This window comes from Phyllopteryx taeniolatus, chromosome 15 (genome assembly GCF_024500385.1).
Source record: "Phyllopteryx taeniolatus isolate TA_2022b chromosome 15, UOR_Ptae_1.2, whole genome shotgun sequence".
Taxonomy (NCBI): Eukaryota; Metazoa; Chordata; class Actinopteri; order Syngnathiformes; family Syngnathidae; genus Phyllopteryx; species Phyllopteryx taeniolatus.
The window spans coordinates 12,835,365-12,849,244 of NC_084516.1; the positions used below are offsets into that span (position 1 = coordinate 12,835,365).

Genomic DNA, 13,880 nt, shown 5'->3' on the forward strand with positions numbered 1-13,880 from the left:
TGTCACACCCATCAGCTGGTTGGTAACTGATATGTGCAGTACTCTTGGCACCCTTACGTTAGAGTACCAACCACAGTGGGTGGAGCCAGATAAACTGTTGAGTGGTTGACAGCAATGAGAATAGGAATAACACAAATGTAACTTTCCCAACTCTTCTTCTGGTGATTAACAGTCACATGCCAGGAAGAAAGGGGGACGGGGTGGGGAAGCACAGGATATATAAAATTAGAAATATATATAAATAATACATTTTAGGATATAAACAAATATATATTTCTGCACCAAATAGGTTGTAGTTGTTTAGCTGTAGATTGCTTGACTATTATGTGGGAGGAAGCGGAACAAAGCTTCCTGACCCACAAGAGTGAAGAAGAACAGACTAATATCGGAAAGCCCCAGACACCTCACTTCTTTTTCCCCACCTCTTTTACATCATTTTCTGTTTGTGTAAACATTACATACTCTGGAACACAGGCAGATGTTTGGATTAATTCAAAAAGATGTCTGTGTAGCATTACTGTTGCATGTAAATTTTACATGATGGAAATGAGGATAAGGGCAATACCACATCATAATTACTCTTACTCTGTATGAGTATTAGGAAGGATTATCAGTTTGTTTTGGTTGGCCCAAATTGATTAATTTGTTATATTTAAAGCACACAATAATATATCATCCAGATTAAATTGATAGATAAATTGATAAATGGATAGAGATGTAGCTTACTCAAATAAATGCTTTACCCTCAATGAATCTTCAATACATAATGTTGCGCCTCAAAAAGACCTCTCCTTTTTTGTGGAGACGAAACTACATTTACTATAACACCAAGTGTCGCAGTAGACACCATTACCACAACACACATGCACCGCTTGAACAGCAGACGTAACATTTGTAAAGCTGAAGATTAATGTGGAAAATGATGGTATACTTGGTGTTAGCTCCAATAAACACCTTACTCCAATGAATTGTGTATTACACTTGAATAAGTAAATGCCACACCTCAAATAGATTCCCCTCAGAAAAAATAAATAAATAGATATTGCCGCTGTATGTAACCATGTTTACTATAAGATCTCATACCATCATGCTATGGTAGATGCCATCACCACAACACACATTGTTGGCACAGCAGACATGTCAAGCTTTACGGTGAAGTCTAAAGAGAAAAGGGCTGCTGTATAGCGCATGAAGCATTCCGGAGGAAAAAATGCTTGGGCCTCACCCCTAATGGAAGCCTGGTACTCTCTGCAGTTGAGTCAGTAAATTCCCGAGGCCACCACAGTGGATATAGTCTACAGACAAATGCCAGTTTTTTGTCATATTAAAATAAATGAGATGAAGATAAATCCTTTAAAAAGTATTTCCACTATTGTGATCTATAGCCTGTACAACTCACTTGAAAATGAATCTTTTCAGAGGGGAAACACAAATAATCAACTGTGATAATGTGGTTGCTCAACAGCTTATAAATGGATCATGTTAAATGGGAGGCGTGGCTTACTCCCATTTAACATGAGTTTAAATGTGATTGGTTAATTCTGAATACAGCTACATCCACATTTCTAACAGGGTGTACACACATGATCTCAATTTTCTTTTTTACTTACCCTCTCTTAAAATATATATATATATATATACAAAATTGTTAGAGCGTCTGCCTCACAGTTCTGAGGACCAGGGTTCAAATCCTGGACCCGCCTGTGTGGAGTTTGCATGTTCTCCCCATGCCTGCGTGGGTTTTCTCCGGGCACTCCGGTTTCCTCCCGCATCCCAAAAACATTTATGGTAGGTTAAGTGACAACTCTAAATTGCCCTTAGGTGTGAATGTGAGTGCGAATGGTTGTTTGTTTGTATGTGCCCTGCGATTGGCTGGCATCCAGTTCAGGGTGTACCCCGCCTCCTGCCCGATGATAGCTGGGATAGGCTCCAGCACGCCCGCGACCCTAATGAGGAGAACCGGCTCAGAAAATGGAAGGATGGATGGATGGATGGATGGAGTTGTACAGATTATTGGTCACATTCATGATGGAAATAGTTTTGAAATGATTCATCCTGGTCTCGTTTTTTTTTATCACAAAAACCTGGCATTTGAACAGGGGTGTGTAGACCTTTTATCTCCACTGTGCAATGGAACCTTGATAGAATTGCCTAATAGGGGCAGGGAGTCGTCCAATATAACCAATTGTTCGTTGAAGCACTTTTTTCTTTTTAGGGCATGCGCACCCATATTACGGTACAGTACAAAATTATTGTTTTTTTTAAAGTTTTTTTTCGTGGCCTAAACTGCCCAGTACACAACAAACTTATTGTAAATAAATATAAAAAAAGCTTGAACATTTTTTAACGTTTCACATTTTATCCATCGTTGTGCTTGGTCATGGTGGTATTGTTGACGTACAGTACTCATCGTATGTGAGTCGCTTTCATGAGCTGATAGGAATAAGTATGCTTCCTAGTTCCCAATCCATTGCCAAAGCCGAATGACTTGACAAAAAGATGTTATTGTACCAAAAATAGCATGTTCCAGACTCCAGATACTTGTTTTTTTATTCTTCATAGTTAACACTGCCGCCATGCCGCTCTCTCTCTCTCTCTCTCTCTCTCTCTCTCTCTCTTTCTCTCTCTCTCTCTCTCTCTCGCTCTCTCTCAGCTGGGCTCTACGGCACAATAGATACAACCATCACGACATAACCGCCACGTCAGTGCCCCACATTCAATATGGCTGACACGTAGATCATGGGAGGCACGTCAAGTCATATTTTATATCTGTGACCCAGAAATACGTCAGTCCCATTCTCTGCCTGCATTGCGCCACAGCGCCAGTAAACAAGAGCGGCTAATTTTGGACCTTGCAACTTTGTCAACGGCAGTTTAAGTTACAAATGGACAGTATTTTGTATTTTGACAGTACATTGTTCAGTCCCAATGGTCCGTTTGATCCGATATCCGTTATATCTGGGTCCGTTTTATCGAGGGAGGTTCCAATGTGTATGGAAAAGAGGCTGTGTACATACTGTATAATTCATTTTGACTCCAAAGTGCACGCAAATACCAGCGCAAACGTGTGAAAATGAATTGGCCCTTCCATTTAAACCCTAATAGTGGTAGTGACTCAGAGATGGCGAGTCATCAGGCTTTACTCAAGGAGAGAGATGGATGATTGTTCATTAATGTTTTCATTAATGAGCAGGCAGCATATGGTCCAGAAAGCCTGAGCTTGGAATGACAATAAACAGGGCTTGTTGCTTATACAGAATGCGGTTTATAACATACACTAACAAGACCAGGGTCCTTCACTTTGTGTTTTGTGCAGTCATATCTTCTCACCACTGGTAGATAAGAGATGTGTTTTATAATTCATCCTTAAATTCTGCAATGCTTCATAGTGTGACATCCGGGACCCCATTTCTCTTGATCAATGTTAAGATTAGGACAGGTCGGCCTTTTACCAAGTTGCATCGATTAGTGTACCCTACCTCCTCCACAAAAATCTTATGTCCCTTAAATTTCTATACGAAGCGAGCCATAGCAATCTGACAGCAATTACCAGCAGTCTTATTAAAGTTACTGCTAGGCTAGAATCTTTGTTAATTTGGAGCATTTGACACTACTAAAGACTCAGAACCGGTTGAACTTGCCATAACAATAAGTCCATTATGCCCAACCAACACCCACTTCAGACATGCTCCTTTTAACAAGGTGTGAGTGCTTGAAATGGCACACCACAGAGACGTGCATTTGTACTGCTCTCTTGGAAGGGTGAGTTTCATCTTCGTTCGTCCGTGCGTTCCTTGCACTTTTGGTTGTCAGGATCACCTCCAAGTAGTGAGGTGTCTGTAACTACATACAGTATTATCTCTGTGGTTCACCGGTGTCAAACTCAAGGCCCGGGGCCAGATATGGCCTGCCACATCATTTTATGTGGCCTGGGAAAGCAAATAGTTTGCGTCAACTTCCATGATTCTTGCCAAAATCTGTACCCAAATTTGAAATTATCATATGTAATCAATAATGTTGAGAAAATTGCCAGCATTTTTTTGGTTATCCAACCTCTTTTTACAGAAACTTGAACAATATTTGAACAAACTTGTTTACTGATTTCAAAACTAGTTATCCATCAATTTGATGTGTACTGTATATTTAATACTATGATGAGGCGATAAAACTTTTATATGGTATCACAGTCATAAAAGCCCTCTGAGCGAAACCATACCATGAGTTTAATTGCTAAAGGGGTTATACAAATGAAACTGTAGCTATGAGATATCCAAGCTCATTTTGTTTTATATTGCCATGTCATACATATATTATCAATTTTACTAGTACAGTATGCCCATTGTAATTTAATGTAAATGATGTACAACCCCATTTATAATGAAGTTGGGACGTTGTGTTAAACATAAATAAAAACAGAATACAATGATTTACAAATCATGTTCAATCTATATTTAATTGAATACACTACAAAGACAAGATATTTAATGTTCAAACTGATAAACGTGATTGTTTTTAGCAAATAATAATTTACTTAGAATTTTATGGCTGTAACACGTTCCAAGAAAGCTGGGACAGGGTCATGTTTACCACTGTGTTACATCACCTTTTATTTTAACAACATTCAATAAACGTTTTGGGAACTGAGGACACTAATTGTTGAAGCTTTGTAGGTGGAATTCTTTCCCATTCTTGCTTGATGTACAGCTTCAGCTCTTTAACAGTCCGGGGTCTCCGTTGTCGTATTTTAACGCTTTATAATGCGCCACACATTTTCAATGGGAGACAGGTCTGAACTGCAGGCAGGCCAGTCTAGTACCTGGACTCTTTTACTACGAAGTGACGCTGTTGTAACACGTGCAGAATGTGGTTTGGCATTGTCTTGCTGAAATAAGCAAGGGACATACATGAAAAAAACGTTGCTCGGATGGCAGCATATGTTACTCCAAAACCTGTATGTACCTTTCAGCATTGATGTTCAACAGTCCAGGGTCTCTGTTGTCGTATTTTACGCTTCATAATGCGCCACACATTTTCAATGGGAGACAGGTCTAGACCGCAGGCAGGCCAGTCTAGTACCCGCACTCTTTTACTACAAAGCCACGCTGTTGTAACACATGCAGAATGTTTGGCATTGTCTTGCTGAAATAAGCTGGGGCGTCCATGAAAAAGACGTTGCTTGGATGGCAGCATATGTTTCTCCAAAACCTGTATGTACCTTTCAGCATTGATGATGCCTTCACAGATGTGTAAGTTACCCATGCCATTGGCACTAACACAGCCCCATACCATCACAGATGCTGGCTTTTGAACTTTGCGTCCATAACAGTCCGGATGGTTCTTTTCCTCTTTGGCCCGGAGGACACGATGTCCACAATTTCCCAAAACAATTTGAAATGTGGACTCGCCGGACCACAGAACAGTTTTCCACTTTGCATCAGTTCATCTTAGATGAGCTCAGGCCCAGAGAAGCCGCCGGCGTGTCTGGGTGTTTTTGATAAATGGCTTTTGCTTTGCATAGTAGAGTTTCAAGTTGCACTTACGGATGCAGCGCCGAACTGTATTTACTGACATTGGTTTTCTGAAGTGTTCCTGATCCCATGTGGGGATATCCTTTACACATTGTTGGTTTTTGATGCAGTTTGACTATTTTCTCACGCACTTGTTCACAAAGAGGTGAACCAGGCCCCATCTTTGCTTGTGAATGACTGAGCAATTCAGTGAAAGCTCCTTTTTTACCCAATCATGGCACCCACCTGTTCCCAATTAGCCTGTTCACCTGTCGGATGTTCCAAACAGGTGTTTGATGAGCATTCCTCAACTTTCTCAGTCTTTTTTGCCACCTGTCCCAGCTTTTTTGGAATGTGTTGCAGCCATAAATTCTAAGTTAATGATTATTTGCTAAAAACAATCAAGTTTATCAGTTTGAACATTAAATATCTTGTCTTTGTGGTGTATTCAATTAAATATTGGTTGAACATGATTTGCAAATCATTGTATTCTGTTTTTATTAATGTTTAACACAACGTCCCAACTTCATTGGAATTGGGGTTGTAATTTGACCAATGACGATTGTCGCCTTATTTCCAAGTCAAATACATGTTCTAATCAGAATCAGAATAATCTTTATTTGCCAAGTATGTCCAAAACACACAAGGAATTTGTCTCCGGTAGTTGGAGCCGCTCTAGTACAACAGACAGTCAATTTACAGAACACTTTGGAGACAGAGACATTGACAAAAAACAATTGTGCAAAAAGATGCAGAGTCCTCTAGCACTTAGAGCAGTTCGAATAACTAATATTGCAATAGACCGGTGCAATGACCATTGTGCAAGGGGCGGTGAGACTTCAAGGAGTGTATGCGGTTTAAAGTGACGAGTAGTGCGATAATCTGGGACAATGTTGGTTGCGCAAATGTTACAGATACTCCTCAATCAGTGTGCAAATGGAGCAGATGCTACTCTGGCATGAGTGGCCAGTATATGCAAATGCATAAATGGCCGAAAGTTTGTAGACCGATTTGTTTTGTTTGTTTGTTTTGTTTTTGTTATAACAATGACCTCTGTACCCTGTAATCTGTTTACGGGAAAAGCGAGAATGGGAATTAAATTGGAGTTCTATCATTAGCAAACTGTGACTCTTAAACCTTGGCCCTGCTGACCCTGCCACTATTAAAAAGCTGAATACTGTTTTAGCATACTGTCTGACTGTCTATGCTGTATTACTGCATAAACTCTACGTCTGAAAATCCCAGTTCTGTCCTGTCATCATGAAACTAAACATCTTGTGTTTACATGGTTTTGTGGATAATTATATACTTTCTTTCTTAATATGTCATCCTAATGTTACCTTTTCTTTGTTCTTAGGTAACGGACCTTGAACCTGAGTCCTGTGGAGAAGTGGTCTGAAAAAGAGATTGGAGGACAAAGCGAGGTGAGGAAGATAATCAAATCCATCATCATTTGTATTGTAGCTAATGTTTCCTACGTACATTAAGGGCCTGTAAGTTCATCATCTTACTTAAGTCCAGACATCCAGAAAACATAACTTGCTCTGTTGCATGAGGTTGCTTTCTCACCACTGCTGAGTCCAAGACCCACCGACTGGGTGCCAAAGTGTGTATTTGCTTTTGTGTTTCTGATTTAAATCCAGAGTTCAAGGGAAATTTATCAAGAGAATTACTCTAGGGATGTTGTGCTGAGGCTTGTAGCAATTCTGGAAAATGATATGCTAAATTTCTGCCAATAGAGAATAATGCCTCACCTACCAAATAACGTACACAGCTATCTATACAATCACGTCATTTTTTGGTAATTATTATTATTTGCAATATTATGTCATATATCAACAGTATGTTAATCCTACAATGGGGAAATTATGGTTTTACAGCGGCAAAGTGGACAGTAGCAGCGCAGAATAGTAATATCAAAGCATCAAAAATACCCAAACCTACAGTATGTTTACATTTACATTTCAAAACATCGAGCAATGTGTCTAAACAGAATGAGAGCAGCAGTGTATGTGGCAGCTGTACATGAATTATAAATATTGTAGATGTATTGCAAACTGTACATGAATAGATCGATGTACTGTGTACAGTAGTGATTGTGAACAGCAGTAAGAATAGTCAGCAGAAAGAATAGTCAGCAGCAGTATGTCCCTTTAAGTTTGTAAGGTGTAAATTATTTTATCACAATAGGGTCTGTGGTCCTGGTGGTTGCTTCATTCTCTCCATGCTATGGTAAACAGCCTACTTGTAAATTTAAAGTAGCTTTCATGCTACTCACCGGGCAACCTTCCCCACTCGCATTTTAGTGGGGTTGTTTGTTGGTCTGCATGTGTGTGTTTATGTGTGAATAATTAATTACTGCAGAGGTTTAGTGGATCCCTGCAAGGAGTGAACCAAAGGCTGCATTGTTATTCTTTAAGATATGCTTTTAGCCAGCAGTATTGTTCAGGGTAGTTTGTAATGGTACAATCTAATTTGACTTGTATTTACACCGTGGGGAATTCTACGTAAATACCAGAACATCGAGCTAACTCAACCCGCCATGAAACAACTCTATGCTATGCACCGTCAAGAAAGACACATGGCAATTGTCTCTTTCTTTCCCAGTGTGAGGTGATCATTGTTTGTCAACAAATTAACCCACTGCAACGTTATTTATTTATTTTCCGTGGAATATTTTGGCCCTCGTTACAACTTTCCAGTTCGCAGTAATAATATTGAAAAGGTCTTATTTTGTTTATTAAATTTTTCTATAGATGGCCAACCAGTTGAGACTGAATCAACAGCGCCTCTGCTGATTGCAGCCAAATAGTGCGCTCCATTCTGCCTCCAATGCTTCAGGACAATCAATTCACACAACTGATAGAATTCTAGAGTTAGTCTATTCATTATTAGTATGCTTATTCCAAGTCAAAGGTGTCAAAATTAACTGCATTTTTCTGACTTCTCAATCATTCCATTATTTATTTCTCTGTTGGATGGTACTGTATAATGGCTTCTTTGTGTGCGTATCTTTTAACAAGCAATTACATTTAAAAGGAGAAGTGACATGATCATATGATTTGAAAATTATTTGGGCCGAAAATGTAATAAGCTCCGAGGCCCCACAATAGATGTAAGAAGCCAATTAACACAGACAGTTGTTACAATATATATAGCACTCTGAAAAGAAGCATACAGTAGAACCAAGTAGCTTCACATTCACTGAAACCGAGTTGTGTGAGTGTGATTCTACGCTTATTACATACAGCTTCTTTCTTTCCTTGCCATTTGTGGTTTGCACTTCCTTTTCCTCACCCTCTTTTGTCTTCACAGTAATGGCCATCTGTCATTAAATGCCTTTATCCACTTTAGTTTATACTTATTCTATGTCATTCCTTCTTCGTCTTTCTTTCCCCTTCGCCGCAGTGTCCTTGAAAAAGCTGTGACTTTGCCGTTGAGCGCAGCAATGAACATCCCTCCGTCGACGCACACAAATACACAGCCCTTAAAATTCTATAAATATTTCATTATCATTAAAGTCTGCCTGATGTCTTGCAAATATTGATACAAATATTGCAATCAAAACCTGCAACTATTGACTGTGCCAAACACAATTTAAACCCACATATAATATTCTGACACATTTGGTAAATCAACGAACATACACCAAAAAGAGCATAATCTTTCTCAAATCTGTTCTTAATAAACACCATGTCACAATTAATTGCCAGGTGCAAGTTCTCCAAAATAAGCCTGCCCTTTAAAAGGGATAAGAGGTTAACTGTAATTACGCTGTTTCCTCAAATTGTGTCAGTCCTTCTAATAGACGCCACGTCCCAATTAGCCGCCATCATCCACTTCAGACAAATAAACTCCTCCCTCAAAAAGACACGTCTCTTTAACAACTGTGATTATCACCGTTCATAGGCTGTTGTTCACACACAGACATTAACTGCTGAGCCCATTTCAACTTGGTTACTTAGCAAAACAGCAATCAATAAATATGGTATACATATAAAATTAAATGATTATACAGTAAGAAATTTTTTTAAATAAAGGAATCATTTACCGTAATTTTTAATCTTGAGCAATGCATCATCCCTTCAGTCCAGCTCAAGTGGTGCAGCACTCTTTCAGTCTAAATCTCTGCTTGCATGCCTGCATGTGTGTGATCTGGTTCTATATGTTTTTCAACACAAAACTATATTTCGGAGTTGGAGTTGAATTTCCCTTTGAGGGAAACCTCTCAGTATAATAAATTCAACAACAACAAAAATTCGAATTCAAAATGTCATGCTAGGCTTCCCGGAGGCCACATTTCACGTTTCAGGCCTCCGTAGACAAAGCGGGATGGACGTGGGACAACACGGGCGGGCGGGATGGCGAAAAGATGACAGGCTGTGGATTGCCTTGGATGCTGGGCCAGATTTCTAAACTGTCAAAACATTTGCCATGGTTTTTGTGGATGAGAAACCTAGCCCACCATAGTGAAACAGGGTGAAGGCAACAAAACGTACTGTATATATTCGTGGCCAGCAGGAAGATAATGTAAACCTAGCATTATTAGATAAATATTAATTCTGAACCGCTACAGATGATGCCAAAGTTGCACGCTGTTATTCTGTATTGCGTCTTTGTCTAGTTGAGTTGTATGATTGCAATGTGATGTGGTGTTATTAAGAGGGTGGATTAAGTCATGTAAGTCTCCACTGAAGGCCCAGGTACTAAATGCACAGCCTGTCACGGCATGGAAAGATGATGCTGTCCTCCCCATTTCCCATTAAGTCATGCTTTTGCTATTCTTGGATGAGGACAGCCTATTGTCAGTTTTTCCATAGCTTTTACAAAATAGATGAAGGCTTATTGTCGTGTTGTAAGATGAGACGACATAGTCGCTTGATACTGTTTGTTCTCATTGCTCTCCATTAGAGGTCACAGAGCATCCTGTGGGTCGCTGGTTTGACTGCTGCCTTGCGTGTTTTCTGTCGTCTGTCAGGTACCACCTGGTTAAGTCACTGCTGTGCCGGCCTGAACATTTATTTTAGATAGCCGATTTCAGGTCGCCATCTTATTAATATGCTGATATGTACAATATTACAGTATCTCTGTGGACTCGCTCTCTTTGTGTTATGAAAAAAATACTTCCGTAGCCATGGTGACCAATCCCAAGGGGAAAAGTTGAATGAAGATGAATCTCTTACTGACTCCCTTTTCCCTCCATTTGCAATTTGATGGTTCCTTTGTCCCACAAACGCACACTCGAGGATCATAAGTGCTGCAAGTGCTATTTGCCTGGCAAATTTTGCTCTTTTCCAAGATTATTTAATTGGTAAAGGAGAAGGTTGATTTTTGACCTTTTTCTACCCAATTGTTTGGTTACACACTTGCTAGTGAGTAGTGACAATGATTGTGGTAATTTGACCTTTGGAAGTTTAACCCTCATGCAAAATGATAGATTTGAAAGGTTGCAAGGAAGTTTTTCCTGAAATATGCAACGTTGTCTTACTTTGAATCTAACTACTGTATTATGACAAACATATAGACACAGGTCTAAGCATAAGAATAAATGATATTTACAGTGTCATTCTCATTTTTTAATACTCTGCACTACAATGGAATTCAGGGCAACCCACTGCATGGTCAGTCTTCCTGTCTGTTTCTCAATTCCGTCATCTTCTCCCCAGAGTCAGAGAGAAAGACAGGAAGTCTCTAATGAAATGGCTTCGTGCAACACTCTACCCCAAATGGAGTCACTGATCAGGTCCTGCTAAAGAAGTGGAGATGCCGTCTTGGCTTGCAAAAAAGAAGCCCAGCTGGCTTGTGTATTGTCCACAAAAATCAACAGAATAAATGCGCACACAGTTTTAATGTATTTAAATGCCCGTCCCTCCGCCTAATCAACGCCCAATCCTCTGTCCAATTGAGTAAGTAAATGTTCTCGGCCACTCTATGAGCACAATTTGAAGATATTTTCTGTGGTTGGAACTTGGAATAGAGATGTTAACACTAAATGAGGGAGGAAAAATACATATATCTTTAAAGCATACAGTCGACCATAACATATTTTCCTTTCAATACCCATCCCTCTTATCAGCTCGTCTCCTACCACAGCCACACACCGCTGCTTTTATTAATGAGAATGGACGGAAATATAGTGAGAGAATGGAACACCGGGATACCTTACAGTGATGTGTATTTGTGCTTGCCAGCCTGCTTTTGTGTGTTATGGAGTAAAACCCCCATTAGGGAATTAGTTCACATCTGGACAACTCCCACAGTCATGCTCTTACTTTATTTTTCAACTGGCAGGGCTTTGTAATGATATTGTGTACGCACCATTTTCTGCCTTCTGAATTCTCTTAGTAATAGTAGAGAATGTCCTTCCTGAAATATAGTTATTATAGTTTTTTTAAATAGCAATGTGACAAGTGGTCTTGGTGGAACTTTCTTAAAAAAAAACAAAAAAAAAAAAAAACGAGGAATGAGCTCTTCAAGCACCTCTAAAATCCTCAATAACGTATAAATTTATGAAAAAAGGATTGACTAAGGTACATGATTTATTCTACTGCCCACACTGCTCTTCTCAAGAATGATGTTCAATTTGCGCTTTAATTTAAGTCAAGTTTTTTTAGGGCAAGTAACGCCGTCAGAAACATCAAAAATTTTTACAGGTCGGCTTAGAGAACACTTTGGAATTTCAGCCCTTACGAGCTTATTGGTGGATATTTTTAACTGAAGCTTCTCAGCTTGTTGTTTGGGAAGGGGTTCACCGAGTTGAAGACGATAGGAAAGTATCAACTGTAGCAGGGGACACCTGTGCGAGGACACTAAAAAGGTGTAGAAAAATGCAGCTCTTCTGGGTGAGTACCAACATTCCACCACAGTTTATTATATTCCTCGAGAGTCATAGCAAATGCGAATTTCCAAAAAGTCATGAATCCTTGAGTTTTCATGCCCGTAATTGAATGGAGAAAGGAGTTATTTCGCAAGAAGACGTGGGTGCGGCGCAATATGTTATTCAATTGCTAAGTCCTCGGGGCGGGTTAAATAAAACAAAAGATGGATTCCCTTAAATTATCGGAGTGATCGATTTTGTTTCTGTACCTTAGTAATATCTTTGTTTGCCTCTTCCACTAACAAAGCACGAAACCCTTATAATGTGCTTTGAAATTCACGTTGCACATGTAATAATTATTTGGGGAGATTGAAAAGGCTCGACTTCTGCTATTTACTAGTCATATAGATTGTGTTCCACTATCTGTGAGTACACAGCTCTCAAACTTGTGGGCCCTCTTCATCATTTGAGGGGCTCTATGTTTAAAAAAACCCCCAAAATAAAACAGTTTGACATGCATAGCCAGAGTTGGGGTAGTGGAGGGCTTTGTGTTTTGGCAAACACGAGCTTACCAGTGAAAAGCCTTTCAAGCAGGATTAATCTACTAAGTCACAATGGACCAAAGAACTAGTCTAAAAATCACTTGGATATGATATTGTAACACTCAATGACAGTATTTGCGTACTGCTTCAAAAATATGTTTACCATTTGTAGAAATAAAATACATTGTTAGGACTAACATGTATGCAAGTAAACACACGTGCTATAGATTCGCATTATAGACTATGGGGTGTGGGGCCTTGGCAGCTTGGGTAATACCATCTGTTCCTGCTGAAACCAACACAGCAGGAGCCTAGCAGTGTGCCTGTGTGCAACTGCAGTGGTCTAGGTACAGTATACATACATGTATGCTCTATTTGTTATTCATTAAATGTGCGTGTGTAATCGATTACTCTGACGATGCATGGATTGGTGCTGCCAAGTCTATCTGACATGATCCACTCTCAGTAAGATACAGTATCTGCACACACACGCACACAAACACACACACACACACACATACACACCATCTCCATTTCAATAATCAAGAGGACAGAGTTACAACTCCTCATCAATGTTATCTACTGTATTTCTCCTCTTAAAGCGACATCAGCAGTTTCTTTTTGCCAACTCATCAATACTCACTGACCTCTCCTGGCCTGCAGCTGGACCCAGGCAGCATTGAGTTACAGTGTGCGAATGCTAAATGAAATAAAACATATGCATGGTGACAGTGTTATTCCTCAAATATCCACAGTGGCCACTAATATGCGCTTATTGATTGTCTTTGCTTGCAGTTGGACCCAGTCAAGGCAGAGTACTACTCTTGAAATATGGATTATGTATCACGGGTCATCAACAAGTAAAGGAGGTTCACTTGATGAAAAAATTCTTCAAGACATCAAACAGTATAATGTATAGCATGCGTTATTATTCAGTCCCAAATATTTTGTCGTCAATAACTTGATACACTCGCAAAGCTGCTCTCAAGAAATGATTTGATTTGGCTGAGTCAT

General features: G+C 39.6%; 1 protein-coding gene across 8 annotated transcripts in view; it reads left to right on the top strand.

Moving 5' to 3' along the window:
- Positions 1–13,880, top strand: part of strbp (spermatid perinuclear RNA binding protein) — an 85,259-nt gene that overhangs the window by 27,325 nt on the left and 44,054 nt on the right. For 7 of the 8 annotated variants that reach the window (XM_061799708.1, XM_061799706.1, XM_061799707.1 and 4 more), the window contains one exon: positions 6,865–6,931. The gene's annotated coding sequence lies outside the window, so the exon portion shown is untranslated. Of the gene's footprint in view, positions 1–3,700; positions 3,763–6,864; positions 6,932–13,880 lie in introns of those variants that run through there. The other variant, XM_061799705.1, reaches the window with a different exon arrangement.